The 15,387-nt window shown below is 45.9% G+C and overlaps 1 protein-coding gene across 1 annotated transcript in view; it reads left to right on the top strand.

Annotated features, from left to right (window-relative positions):
* The window catches only part of LOC126458105 (acyl-CoA Delta-9 desaturase-like), a 660,845-nt gene that overhangs the window by 282,753 nt on the left and 362,705 nt on the right, over positions 1-15,387 (top strand). The window lies entirely within an intron of this gene.

Raw genomic sequence — 15,387 nt, 5'->3', positions numbered from 1 at the left:
TGTGCCGCAGAATATGCGCGGTATGAACATCGCCACAGTTTACAGGGGTAAAGGCGGTCGCGGTGACTGCTACCGTGGAATTTGTCTACTGAGTATCGTCGGAAAAGCGTTTCCACCTGTGGTGCTGGGCGGACTGTAGAAGCTTGCCGAGCCTGTGTACCCTGAGTCTAAGTGTAGGTTTAGCACTCAGCGTTCTACTATTGATATGATCTTCACACTCCGACAAATTCTTGAAACTTGCCACGAGCAGAAGACTCTGCTGTTCATTGCTTTCATCGAATTAAACAGGGCATTTGACACAGTCAGCACGGAGGGAATGAATACTTTACTAGTGAAGATAGGGTGCCCTCCAAAACCTCTGAAGATGATTAGGTAACAGCACGACATCGCCTGCGGCACCTCTCCTAGGCTCGTGACCGTATCGATAGGACCCCAGACTAATGGAAAACTGTAGCCTGATCAGATGAGCCCCGATTTCAGTTGACAAAGAGCTCATGGTAGTGTTTGAGTGTGGCGCAGATCCTGCGAAGCCATGGCCCCAAGTTGTCAACAAGGCACTGTGCAAACTAGTGTGGGCTCTCTCTGCATTGGATGGATTGGGTTCTCTGGTATAACTGAACCGATCATTGACTATAAATGGTTATGTTCGTCTATTTGGAGACCATTAGCAGCCATTCATGGACTTCATGTTCCCAAACAACGATGGAATTTTTATGGATGACAGTGCGCCATGTCAACGGGCATCAACTGCTCGGATTGGGTTTGAAGAACATTCTGGACAATTCGGGCGAATGGTTTGGCGTCCCAAATCACCCGACATGAATCCCATATAGAGTCAGCATGGCTCAGTATTTCTGCAGGGGACTTCCAAAAACTTCTTGAGTCCATGCCACGTCGAGTTGCCGCACTGCACCGGGTAAAAGGAGGTCCCACATTATATTAGGAGGTCTCCCTTGACTTTTGTCACCTACGTGTACAGCCCATTGAGACTGTACGAAAATATTCGAGGACTGAAGACTAAAATTAAGAAACTACTTATCTGCAATGATAAGTTAGTCATCAAACCAGTTACATAGCCTGCATCTCTAAATGTCATGTGACCATTGTTATTGTTGTGTTCAGTGTTACACGATTTAGGTTGCCATCTCAGTTCTGTTGACCAGAAATGGAGAAAGGAGGACACTCGTCAGCAACAGTCACAAATTTAAAGACATAGGCATTCAAAAATTTTGTGCCGAGCAGCTTATGGAAGCATGGGCGACAGAACTAGAGTTTATTAATACACTCCTGGAAATGGAAAAAAGAACACATTGACACCGGAGTGTCAGACCCACCACACTTGCTCCGGACACTGCGAGAGGGCTGTACAAGCAATGATCACACGCACGGCACAGCGGACACACCAGGAACCGCGGTGTTGGCCGTCGAATGGCGCTAGCTGCGCAGCATTTTTGCACCGCCGCCGTCAGTGTCAGCCAGTTTGCCGTGGCATACGGAGCTCCATCGCAGTCTTTAACACTGGTAGCATGCCGCGACAGCGTGGACGTGAACCGTATGTGCAGTTGACGGACTTTGAGCGAGGGCGTATAGTGGGCATGCGGGAGGCCGGGTGGACGTACCGCCGAATTGCTCAACACGTGGGGCGTGAGGTCTCCACAGTACATCGATGTTGTCGCCAGTGGTCGGCGGAAGGTGCACGTGCCCGTCGACCTGGGACCGGACCGCAGCGACGCACGGATGCACGCCAAGACCGTAGGATCCTACGCAGTGCCGTAGGGGACCGCACCGCCACTTCCCAGCAAATTAGGGACACTGTTGCTCCTGGGGTATCGGCGAGGACCATTCGCAACCGTCTCCATGAAGCTGGGCTACGGTCCCGCACACCGTTAGGCCGTCTTCCGCTCACGCCCCAACATCGTGCAGCCCGCCTCCAGTGGTGTCGCGACAGGCGTGAATGGAGGGACGAATGGAGACGTGTCGTCTTCAGCGATGAGAGTCGCTTCTGCCTTGGTGCCAATGATGGTCGTATGCGTGTTTGGCGCCGTGCAGGTGAGCGCCACAATCAGGACTGCATACGACCGAGGCACACAGGGCCAACACCCGGCATCATGGTGTGGGGAGCGATCTCCTACACTGGCCGTACACCACTGGTGATCGTCGAGGGGACACTGAATAGTGCATGGTACATCCAAACCGTCATCGAACCCATCGTTCTACCATTCCTAGACCGGCAAGGGAACTTTCTGTTCCAACAGGACAATGCACGTCCGCATGTATCCCGTGCCACCCAACGTGCTCTAGAAGATGTAAGTCAACTACCCTGGCCAGCAAGATCTCTGGATCTGTCCCCCATTGAGCATGTTTGGGACTGGATGAAGCGTCGTCTCACGCGGTCTGCACGTCCAGCACGAACGCTGGTCCAACTGAGGCGCCAGGTGGAAATGGCATGGCAAGCCGTTCCACAGGACTACATCCAGCATCTCTACGATCGTCTCCATGGGAGAATAGCAGCCTGCATTGCTGCGAAAGGTGGATATACACTGTACTAGTGCCGACATTGTGCATGCGCTGTTGCCTGTGTCTATGTGCCTGTGGTTCTGTCAGTGTGATCATGTGATGTATCTGACCCCAGGAATGTGTCAATAAAGTTTCCCCTTCCTGGGACAATGAATTCACGGTGTTCTTATTTCAATTTCCAGGAGTGCATATCCATTATAATAGTCAGTGTATGCCGAGATTCTCAGGTAATTTCAACCTGCTTATAAATCACCTTGAAAATCTATTAATATATCTAACAGTAAAAATCAAGAAATAGTGGTTGATAGTGATTTGAGTGCAGATTTTCTTAAAAACTCCTGATGTAAGAAAGTATTTGCAGTCGGTAACATTATCAAAAATGTTCAAATGTGTGTGAAATATTATGGAACTTAACTGCTAAGGTCATCAGTCCCTACGCTTACACACTACTTAACCTAAATTATCCTAAGTACAAACACACACACCCATGCCCGACGGAGGACTCGAACCTCCGCCGGATCCAGCCGCACAGTCCATGACTGCAGCGCACTAGACCGCTCGGCTAATCCCACGCGGCGATAACATTATCACTCAACATCATGCCTACTGTAAGCTTTCCGACTAGGATAGCTAATTGCTGAAAAACGACCATTAATAATATCTTTGTAGAAAGATCTTATGAATAAAATTGTATTATAAATCCAACAGTCAATAGCCTCTCAGAACGTTACTGACGTTACTTTTGTTAAAGGTTAATACAGACCAGGGTACAAAATCATTGAGGTTAAGAAGGTACACAGTAAGAAAAATGATTACATTAGGACACTCCTCAAAGACATGAAATGGAGTGAGGTAGTCCGTGCTCGTGGCATGAATGAAAAATACAGCACTTTAATTAATAAAGTCTTTACCTTAGTTAAAATCTACTTTCCCCTAAAAGTAACACAAATTATACCAAAGTGTACAGAGATACCATGGATTAATCAAAGAATAAAGGTATCTCTAAGATATAAGGGCCACTATACCTGTTAGAAGCTGTCTAACGTTGATGCTATAGATGGTCACAAGACATACTGCAAAATGTAGAAGATAGTATTATAGACACAAAGCAAATACGTTACGAGAAAAAGATAGGTACATGAAATAATTAAATGAAGACAATATGGGATGTAATGAGGAAGGAGACTGGTAAAACCGGGAATGAAGATGAGCAGGTAGCATTAATAGTAAACGAGACATTGGTAACAGGTGTGTGCAGGGTAGTAAAGCTTTTTAACAAAAATTTCATAACTGTTACTGAAAAGACGGGGTTTTCAGGTTCATTAGATGACACCGTGGAATATCTCAGGCCAGTCATTATAAATAATTACAGTAATATGAATATAACCCTCACCATACCAGCAGAAATAATATTCAGTAAATTTTTTAAATTAAAAACGTTGTATTAGTTACGATAAAATGTCAACCAAGTTCATTAAAGTGTGTTCTTCTGAGATTAATAGCATATTAAGTTATTTGCATAGTAGGGCATTTATCAGTGGAACATTTACTGAATTGTTGAAATATGCTGAACTGAAGCCTTTTATAAGAAAGTAGATACGAAAATATCGTCAAATCTCCATCCGCTTTCACTTTTGTCGGCATTCTCGAAAATTTCAGAAAGGGTAATATACAGGTTCCTTCTTACTCGTCTGACTACAAATAACTTACTGCTTGACAAAATAGCGAAACACCCAGAAGACATGCTCGGATGTCAATGTAACTTCGTACACGTACACACCACCAGTGACTGTGCAAATGATTGAAGTTGGCAGCTCTCTGTTAGCACGTCGAACGGCTACTAGAATGCAGTGGTATTGTTTGTATTTAGTGTTATTACCGGACCTGTTAGGGTCTTTAAGGGGCGTGAACAGCGTCAGATGCTGAGTGATCACTGAAGGACACGGAGATGCCACATACCCGTGTGAGACAGCGTTATCAGCACCTGGCAGAATTCGGAAGGGGCCTCATTGTGGATATCCATTTGGCCGACTGGTCAAATAGCGCAACATCCGGATTTTTGGGGCATTTAGACGTGACAGTGTCCCAATGTTGGCCTGCTTCGAAACGTGAGAACAGGAATACTCAAGGTTCAGGTTGACCACGACTGACCACCAAAAGGGGGGAGCTCGCCGTATTGTGCGCCAGGTACACCGTAACTCCCTCATGTCTGCGAATTCCATCTGAGGACATGTAGTAGACTGTTTCCAGATAGAATGTTTACTCTGCATTGAACTGTGCGTTGATTTGAAACTTCCTGGCAAATTGAAACTGTGTGCCGGATTGGAACTCGAACCTGGGACCTTCGCCTGTTTCCAGAAAGAATGTTTACTCTGCATTGAAGTGTGCGTTGATTTGAAACTTCCTAGCAGATTGAAACTGTGTGCCGGATTGGAACTCGAACCTGGGACCTTCGCCTGTTTCCAGAAAGAATGTTTACTCTGCATTGAAGTGTGCGTTGATTTGAAACTTCCTGGCAGATTGAAACTGTGTGCCGGATTGGAACTCGAACCTGGGACCTTCGCCAGACAAGTCCTCTAGCGGCTGAGCTGTCCAAACGCGACGCACGACTCGGCCTAACAGTTCTACTTCTGCTAATAACTCATCCCTTACCTTCAAAACTTCACAGAAATTCTCCTGCATATTTTGCAATGTTTTGAGATACCAGCAGGCTATTTACTTATATAACAAGAATGTGCTTAATTAGTTACGCAATAAATTAACTAAAGGCTACTATTTGTTGTCAAGGCTGCATTTAGGCAACTAGTGTCCGTCTTCCTGCTGGTATATTATGTGTCTTTCAAAGGCTTTTGACTGTGTAGATCTTAACATCATTTTAAGTAAATTTGAATATAACATTGTAAGAGGAAATGCTGGAAAATAGTTCAGATCGAATCTCTACTACAGGAAGTAAAAGGTGTCAACAGAAAAGAGCCCTGTAGTTAGTTAATGAGGCCTCAACCAGTTGAGAAATAATTACAGTTGGTGTTTCGCAAGGTTACATCCTAGGGCCCTTAATTTTTCTTTTTCAAATGGCTCTGAGCACTATGGGACTTAACATCTATGGTCATCAGTCCCCTAGAACGTAGAACTACTTAAACCTAACTAACCTAAGGACATCACACAACACCCAGCCATCACGAGGCAGAGAAAATCCCTGACCCCGTCGGGAATCGAACCCGGGAACCCGGTCGTGGGAAGCGAGAATGCTACCGCACGACCACGAGATGCGGGCTTAATTTTTCTTTTCTTGTGTATATCAATGACCTCTCAATCGAAAACATTACTATATGGCATGTTTGTCTTATTTGCAGAATTGCAATAAATAGGAAATCGATTACAGTTTTAGGAGGATCAATTAATTAAATTACACGCGCTAAAATTATTTCTACCCAACTCTTTGTCACTAAACTTCGGAAATCGCTCTATATGCATTTCAGAACGTGTAAGAGATTTCTCCCCAATATATGTCTAGAATACGACGACGAGCAGATAGAAATGTGTGACAGTGTTAAGTTCTTGGCGTTTCAGCTTGATAACAAAATCATCTGGGAGGAGGATACTACAGAACTGCTGAAAAACCTAAACAAATCTTTATTTGCATGCGGATGTTATCGGACACAGGTGATATGAAAACAAAAAAGCCATCATACTGTGCATACTTTCATTCCGCAACGTCATACGGGATCATTTTTTGGGAGGTAACTCAACAGGCCAAACTAACGTTTTACGAGTCCAATTAACTACTGGCTCCTAATATACACACATGATCAGAAAAAAAAACAGAATACCTCGAACGATTAGAGATAGGATGTTCATATTCACAGAACATGTGCATTAGTATGTTTTGCAGAAATGATTAGCATTTCAGGCACCTCGGTTCAGCATGTGTCCAGTCGTCTAGTAGGCACAGGGTCTGCTCTGGTCCCTGATAACTTGTTTCATGTGTGATAGGATTGACGCGTATAAGACGCAAATGGCGTCCTGTGGTATAGCCATCCATGCTGCATTCGCCTGGTTCCGAAGTTCTTCTGTGGTGGTTGGCATGGCGTCACAGTGCTGCACCCGTGGTTTCGATTGCCGGCATGTCTCGTGATCTGTAGGCCCAGGGCAAGAGGCTGACATCCTGTGAGACCAAGAAGGCACGTGTTCGTGCAGTAACATGTGCTCGTGCATTGTCATGCTGAAAAATGGCGTCTGGGGGGTTGTGCCGAAAGGATATGGCTACGAGTGGCAGGATGTCATTCACGTAGGTGACACTGGTCACAGTACCCTGGACACTGTGATTTGTGATTGTACCCAACAGCACCCCACACCATAAGGCCTTGAGTTAGCGCTGTATATTTTGCGGGAATGCAGTCACTGTGATTGCGCTCCCGTTGTCTGCGGCAAACCAAAATACAGCCATCATTTTCAAACAAACAGAGCCTGGATACGTCCGAGAAAACCGTGTGATGCAATCCCTGTATCCAGTAACGTCGTTCCATACACCACTGCAGTCTAGCATGTTTCTGCACATTCGTCAAAGGGAGGCGTAGAAATGGACGACTCTTACGTAACCAGTGCCGTAATAAACGGCGACGGAATGTCACCCCTGCTAGTGTACGAAGTGTTACAGTTTTCCACCGTTGCACCAGAGCCAAGGAGGACGCAAATCTGTCCTGCAATGCCATTCGGACGAGATCTCGATCTTCTAGGGAGTTGGTCTAGCTTGCATTACCTGACTCTCTACGGTCTTCCGTGAGCCATTTTGGACACACCCGTTGGACTACCGAAACACTTAGTCCCACACGAGCAGCAGTTTCACGAGTGGGTGCATCACATTCTCTCATGCCAATAATGCGCCCTCTTTCAAACTCACTGATTTGACGATACGTCTGCGAGCCGTCGTGCACGTCTGCTCAAGTCACACTGATCCATTACCTTCTGTTTCTAGCGACAACGAGAGCTGCAGGCACATTTAACTGGTAGGCAGTGTTGCGCCGCGATATCGATGTTAACCTTGAACACAGGGGCCGGTGTGGTTCAAATGCTAATCATTTCTGCAGAACGTGCTAATGTATATGTCCTCTGAATATGAACGTCCTATCTCTAGTCGTTCTAGGGGTCCTGTTTTTTCTGAACATGAGTGTATTTATTCCTTAAGAAAATCTGTCGAAGATAATATTTCTGTTTTTTAAACCAACAGTTCAGTTCATGAAGCCAGTACTAAAAATAAAAGTTGTGGTATCGATAGCTACGATGCCACGGCGTAGGTACGAGCTCTTAGGTTGGCACTACGACACCGACGACCGCGCCCCCTAGCCGGCGCTGTGCAGCTCTATGAGCGCCGCTCCAGATTCAGCCCATTTGATTCCGACTAGACGATCAAGCAACATTGTTTCTATTTCATAGTGGGCGAGTCACGACAGATTTGCCTTTGTAACTTCTAGTAGCTGTTAGCTTTGATACATGAACGGCTTCGCAACTACATGCTCATCTGCACACAAAGTTAAGTAATATTATATTTGTATATGTTCATACACCAGTAAGAGAGCTTTGACCTATACGCAGTACCGAAGTACTTCACCTTTTCCTGCTCCTACTCGTATCCACTCTCAGCCTATTTTGCAGAAGCAGTTCACAGGAGCAGATCCACGCGCCGCCTATCCAGGCGGGATACAAAACAAGAGTAATCTTCACTGATGTTCAAAGTGTGGACTAGCGCAAGTGCCGCGAGTGAATGGAGTAAGTTTGTTTCCGAACAAGAAACACAGCACATATCGTCAACATTTCCACTGCTGAGGAGATACAAAATAAATGGGAGTAGGAAATGAAATGAAATGCAATTACTCTATAATAGCCACCGGAGACCACAAGTCCCTCACGCCAAAATACTCAGAAAAAATCCGAGCATCTCAAATTTTATCGGTAAAGTTTGTGTTCGCCGTGTTTACTGAAGTATTGTCTTTTACTGAAGTGTTGTCTTTCGGTTGCAATGGATGTGAATGAATGCTGTAACTAGAGAATCGTACAAGAATTTGGAATTTAATTTACTAGAAGATATGAAACATTGAGATAATGCAGTATTAATCGTTTGCTAGGTTTAATAACGAATCATAGTAGTGCAATATGAGCTTCACATGACCTTCAGATGCAGAAGGAAATTTGTATCACGTTTAATCAAGATTATTTCTGTAATATTTGAAAACAGGCTTCGTGCAACCGCACAAACATCATGTTTACAAAGCTAAAGCAACGTTCTTGGCTCAAAATTGAAGTGTTACGAGGTCGGAGTACGCAAGAATGTTACCAGAGACTGCGTAAAGCATATGGCGACGCAGCGTTGCCATACAGCAGACGCACAGTGGGTTCAAGCATTCAGATTAGGCAGAGATGCTATGAAGGATTACATCAACTGCTTAGATTAAACAAAATAGAGTAGACACTAATATTAAACAGTGGTTAAATTTGGTACATCTTCGCCTAAAGCTTGGACTACCCCACGTGGAGGACAATACAGTTCAACTCGCCGCTTCCTTGTTGGACGTCGCCGGCCGGTGTGGCCGGCGGTTCTAGGTGCTTCTGTCTGAAACCGCGCGACCGCTACGGTCGCAGGTTCGAATCCTGCCTCGGGAATGGGTGTGTGTGATGTCCTTAGGTTTAAGTAGTTCTACGTTCTAGGGGACTGATGACCTCAGATGTTAAGTCCCATAGTGCTCAGAGCCATTTGAACCATTTTCAAGAGACAAAACAAATTGGCACATCCCATTGATAAAGTGGAGTATTGCGTGGTAGAACGTTTCCCGCATTTGAAGAGAGAAAACGGCTACAGCAGTCCATGTTGATATAATGGCTCTGAGCACCATGGGACTCAACTTCTGAGGTCATTAGTCCCCTAGAACTTAGAACTAGTTAAACCTAACTAATCTAAGGACATCACACACATCCATGCCCGACGAAGAACGAAGTGGCACACCATCTCTCTGTGGAGAATCGGGAACGACAACAGAAGTGGAACTCCTGTTGCTCGAAGACACGACTGGCGCATCTCAATAGCAGCGACAGGGAGAAAAGTCAAAATCAATCATCGTACAGTTTTCAACATCCTTCACATTTTGAACATAAACCGACAAAAAAATCGTAACACCAAGAAGGAGTCTTGCGACATAAGCGAGAGTTGGGAGACGTGTTTCCACATCTGAAAGATGACGTCTATTCAAATTTCACTCCAGTCGCGTAAGACTGGCGCCAGTAGCTCCACTATGAGGGTGCAAATCATGTTTGTTTTTAATACACGCCATACCGTCCGTCAGCGATAGTTACCTTCGAGATTAGATGTGGTGAGTTTATGTTAGTCAAGATAGCCTGTAAAGCGACAAAGATGCCATTATCAGTATCTCACTGAATTTGCCGGCGTCGTGTAATAATGCTACGAAAAGCTGGAAGTTCCTTCTACGATAATGCAGAAATACTTAGTAGGAATGCAGCCACTGTACATGATTACTGGCAGCGGTGGTCGTTAGATCGTAGGGTCGCAAGAAGATCGAGCGCCGGATGGCCACATAGCGCTACCTAGAGGAGAGACCGTCGTGTAGTTGTATGGCCCAGGCAAATCGTACAGCATCTGCAGCAGCAATTTGAGCAGCAATTGGCATCACAGTGACACACGAATTGTTACAAATCGGTTACTTCAAGGACAGCTCTGAGTCAGAAGCGCACAACCATTTGCGACTTCAGTGGTGTCACTGGAGGGCACGGTGGAGGTCTGCTGTATTTTGTGATGAAAGCTGTTTCTGCCTCGCTGCCACTGATGGCCGTGTGTTGGTTAGGAGGATGCCAGTTCAGGACTTGCACCCAACCCGCTTGCGTGATAGACACGCTGGGCTACGCCTGGAGCTATTGTCTGGGGTGCGATAGCAGGAGCACTCTCGCGGTTATCCCACGCAGACTAACTGTCAATTTGTGCGTTAATCTGGTGTATTCGACCTGTTGTGCTACAACTCATGAACAGCGTTTCAGGGGGTGTTTTCCAACAGTATAAAGCTCACCCACGTACCGCTGTTGTTACCCAACATGCTCTTTGGAATGTCGACGTGTTGTTCTGGCCTTCTCGATCACCAGATCTGTCTCCAGTGCAGCACATATGGGACATCGTTGGACGGCAAGCCCAGCGTCATCCACAAACGGCATTAACTGTCCCTGTGCTGATAGAACAAGTACAACAGGTATGCAACTCCATCCCACAAACTGACACCTGGCAACTGTATAACACAATGCATGCACGTTTGCATGCTTGCATTCAACATACTGGTGGTTACACCAGTTATTAATGTACCAGCACTTCACATTTGCAATTATTCATCTCGCGGTTACATTAACCTGTAATCTTGCAGCGTTAATCACTTAATATATTAACCAGGCAAATGTATTCCCGAAATATCTTTACTGTACATTAATTATTTTTTGATGTTGCGATATTTTTTCAGTCAGTGAATAAAGGTCGCCGCACGCTGTGTTATGCAACTGCTGACACCCATTCAAAAACCCTGCCGAACATCACAATGAAGTAGTTCTCTATGTTCTATATACACAGTTTTCAAAGATAACAACACACTTCTGCTCTGTCATGTTTGAAAACTCTGTGTGTTGAGTGTTGAACAGACGGAAACTGCTCCATTGTTACGTCATTTACAAAATTCACAGATATGCGTTTCTGGCTGTTGGTATCGAAATGAAGGTCACTACGTAACAACAAAACGTCCTGAGGCTGAAACGGACTTCCGAATGTACATTTGGCATGCTAAGGATGTTACAGAGAGAGTAAACGGATTTTATCATTAAGTTTTCCTTTCATTTCACTTTCTCGGTTTGGTCAGAATAACAACTACGCTACAGTGAGACAAGGTTAGGTGTTTTTTGCCGGCACTGAATCTGTCCCAGAGAAGTGTCCGACTTCGAAGGACAGGCAACGTGAGAGAACGCTATGCACACACACTGGCACACTTAGAACCTCTCTGCAGACGATTCTAAATAACAAACGATATCGTGTGTCAGACTACACAAGGAGAATACGTGCTGGCGCCTGCCGCGTAGACCACCTCACACGCACTCTTTCCGCACACGCACCTTGAACATCAGCGTATCTTACTTGTTAGATAATATTTAGTAAGTGAAAGTTTCACTCAAGTGCGTCACCTTACGCAGTGGTTGACGTGTAACATCAGCGTCTGCTTATGCACCCCACAAGCTAGCGTTCAGTGCATTGTGTAGAGTACTTCATGTCAGTGTTGGTGATTTTCTGGCCTTCATCGATGAGCCAAAACATCGTGATCACTGCCCACCGCGAGACTGAATACCACTTGGCGGTGTTGGGGGCACCTGACGTGGCAAGGAATACAATTATGGAGCAGAGACGAATCGGGAACAATTTTAGCTACGATGCGGGACACAAATCCAGTGAAATTAGATACTTTGACAAAGGGCAGATTGTAATGGCCCAGAGCCAGGGAACGAACATGTCGCAAACGGCAAAGTTAGTCAGCTGTTCACTTGCTATGGTTGTGAACATATGTGGAAAGTAAAATTACATTGAAATCCAGACCTTGATGGCTCAGTCAGATAGAGCGTCTGCCTTGTAAGTCGGAGTTTCCGGGTTCGAGTCCCGGTCGGGTCACACATTTTCAGCTGTCCCCGTTGATATTCATCAACTCCTGTAAGCAGCTAGAAAGGTCTGGATTTCAATGTAATTACATTCTTCGAGAGCTGAAAGATCACCAGTGGTGTCTGTTCTTTCGGACACCATATTCATAGACTACTGGCCAATAATATTGCTACACCAAGAAGAAATGCAGATGATAAATGGGTATTCATCGGACAAATTAATTATACTAGAACTGACATATGAATACATTTTCACGCAATTTGGGTGCATAGATCCTGAGAAATCAGTACCCAGAACAACCACCTCTGGCCGTAAAACGGCCTTGATACGCCTGAGCATTGAGTCAAACAGAGCTTGGATGGCGTGTACAGGTACAGCCGCCCATGCAGCTTCAACACGATACCACAATTCATCAAGAGTGGTGACTGGCGTATTGTGACGAGCCAGTTGCTCGGCCACCATTGAACAGACGTTTTCAGTTGGTGAGAGATCTGGAGAATGTGCTGGCCAGGGCAGCAGTCGAACATTTTCTGTATTCAGAAAGGCCCGTACAGGACCTGCAACATGCGGTCGTGCATTATCCTGTTGAAATTTAGTGTTTCGCAGGGACTGAATGAAGGGTATAACCATGGGTCGTAACACATCTGAAATGTAACGTCCACTGTTCAAAGTGCCGTCAGTGCGAACAAGAGGTGACCGAGACATGTAACCAATGGCACCCCATACCATCACACCGGGTGATACGCCAGTATGGCGATGACGAATACACGCTTCCAATGTGAGTTCACCGCGATGTCGCCAAACACGGATGCGACCATCACGATGCTGTAAACAGAACCTGGATTCATCCGAAAAAATGACGTTTTGCCATTCGTGCACCCAGGTTCGTCGTTGAGTACACCATCGGAGGCGCTCCTGTCTGTGATGCACCGTCAAAGGTAACCGCAGCCATGGTCTCCGACCTGATAGTCCATGCTGCTGCAAACGTCGTCGAACTGTTCGTGCAGATGGTTGTTGTCTTTCAAACGTCCCCATCTGTTGACTCAGTGATGGAGACGTGGCTGCACGATCCGTTACAGCCATGCGGATAAGATGCCTGTCATCACGACTGCTAGTGATACGAGGCCGTTGGGATCCAACACGGCGTTCCGTATTACCCTCCTGAATCCACCGATTCCATATTCTGCTAAGAGTCATTGGATCTCGACCAACGCGAGCAGCAATGTCGCGATACGATAAACCGAAGTTGCGATAGGCTACAATCCGACCTTTATCAAAGTCGGAAACGTGATGGTACGCATTTCTCCTCCTTACACGAGGCATCACAATAATGTTTCAGCAGGCAACGCCGGTCAACTGCTGTTTGTGTATGAGAACTCGGCTGGAAACTTTCCTCATGTCGGCACGTTGTAGGTGTCGCCACCGGTGCCAATCTTGTGTGAATGCTCTGAAAAGCTTATCATTTGCATATCACAGCATCTTCTTCCTGTCGGTTAAATTTCGCGTCTGTAGCACGTCATCTTTGTGGTGTAGCAATTTTAATGGCCAGTAGTGTATATATGTGGAAAGTGATTGAGGAACAGTGAAACCACGAGTAGGCAAGCAGGTACTGGACATCCACGTTTCATCACGTAACGCTCTGTAAAGCATTATAGACAGCAGTCTGAGGCATTTCTGGCTTCAGAGTGCAATGGTGATGCAGGAACAAATATTTGCGAGCACGCCCTTCAGCGCACGCTGCTCTACGTCAGGCTCTGCAGAGGACGCGCCCGTCGTGTTCCGGTGTTGAACCAATGACAGAGATAATTACGATTACATTTACACGGGATGATCGAGGATTGGTCGTGGATGAATGGAATGTATCACCAGCTCTGATGAACCACGTTTCTTGTTACACCCGGTCGATGGTCGTGTCTAGGTACACTGTCATCCAGGCAAATGGCAGCACGAAACAGACATCGAACCATGGACGCTGACCGATGGTGGCAGTATTTAACTATGGAGGACATTCACTTGAGTTTCCGCGGGAACCTATGTTAGTAATCGAAGTCAGCATGACAGTTGTGAACTCCATATTGCGCACCACTGACAATTTCCCCGGCGGCTATGGCATATTTCAGCAGGATAACTGTCTGTATCACAAGGCCAGAGTCGTTCGATAGTGATTTGGGTAGCACGATAATGAACTCAGGTTGATGCGTTTGTCCAAAAATCTGCCTGGTCTGAACTCGGTAGAACGTGTCTCGAACTTATTCGGCGCCAGCTCCACTCCCACAAACTACCGGTCCGTAATTTACGGTAAATGTGTGACCTGTACGTAGACGTCTGGTGCCACATACTTCCGGAAACCTACCGAGGACTTTCGCATCCGTGCCAAGTAGAATCGCCGCTGTATTGCGTTCCAAACTTGAACCAATACCATATTAATCTAGTGGTCATATAGTTTTGGCTCACTAGTATATTCAACGAGGAACAATGTACATCTACATCAACACTCTGCTAGCCGCCAGACCGTGTCTTGTTGAAGGTACTTCTGGTACCAGCAACTTATCTCCCCGCCCCCCCCCCCCCTCCCCTCCTTCGCTACTCCACTCGCGAACGGCGCGTGGAAAGAATGATTCACGATAAGCTTCTGCATTGGCTCTAATTTCTGTAACTTTTTCATCTTGATCATTTCGCCAGTGTGTGTGGGAACAAGTACTATGTAGTCCGTCTCTTACCAGAAAGTACTCTCTCGAAATTTCTATAGTAAATCTGTCCGTGATGCCCAACGCCTCCCTTGTATCGTCTGCCACTGGAGTTCGAGCAACTCGCTCCGGCTAAACCATTCCGTGACGGAACGCACCGCTGTTCACTGGATCTTCTCTACCCGCTTTGCGAGCTGTATACGTTGCTAGGCCCTCTAATGGCTCTTATTTTCGTAGTCCCTCCGTGACATATGAAACATAGACAGCAGATCTGTTTCTCAGTTTTCTTAGAATAACGGCACCGTATTCGAGAAAAACGGCGTCGCCGTTCTCATAAAGATTCTCATTCACGTTCGCTGAGCATCTCTCTTACACTTTCGTATATGATTTACCGACCTGATCAGATACTTGCAGCGCCGGTCGCTAAAGCTAAACAAGGCTGTCAGAGTCGACACAGAGTTTTGATTCTGTAATAATCGATTATACGAAACGCCACTTGCA

Source organism: Schistocerca serialis, chromosome 2 (assembly GCF_023864345.2).
Source record: "Schistocerca serialis cubense isolate TAMUIC-IGC-003099 chromosome 2, iqSchSeri2.2, whole genome shotgun sequence".
NCBI lineage: Eukaryota > Metazoa > Arthropoda > Insecta > Orthoptera > Acrididae > Schistocerca > Schistocerca serialis.
The sequence above is the reverse complement of the archived record's forward strand: the minus strand, read 5'-3'. Positions and strand labels throughout refer to the sequence as shown.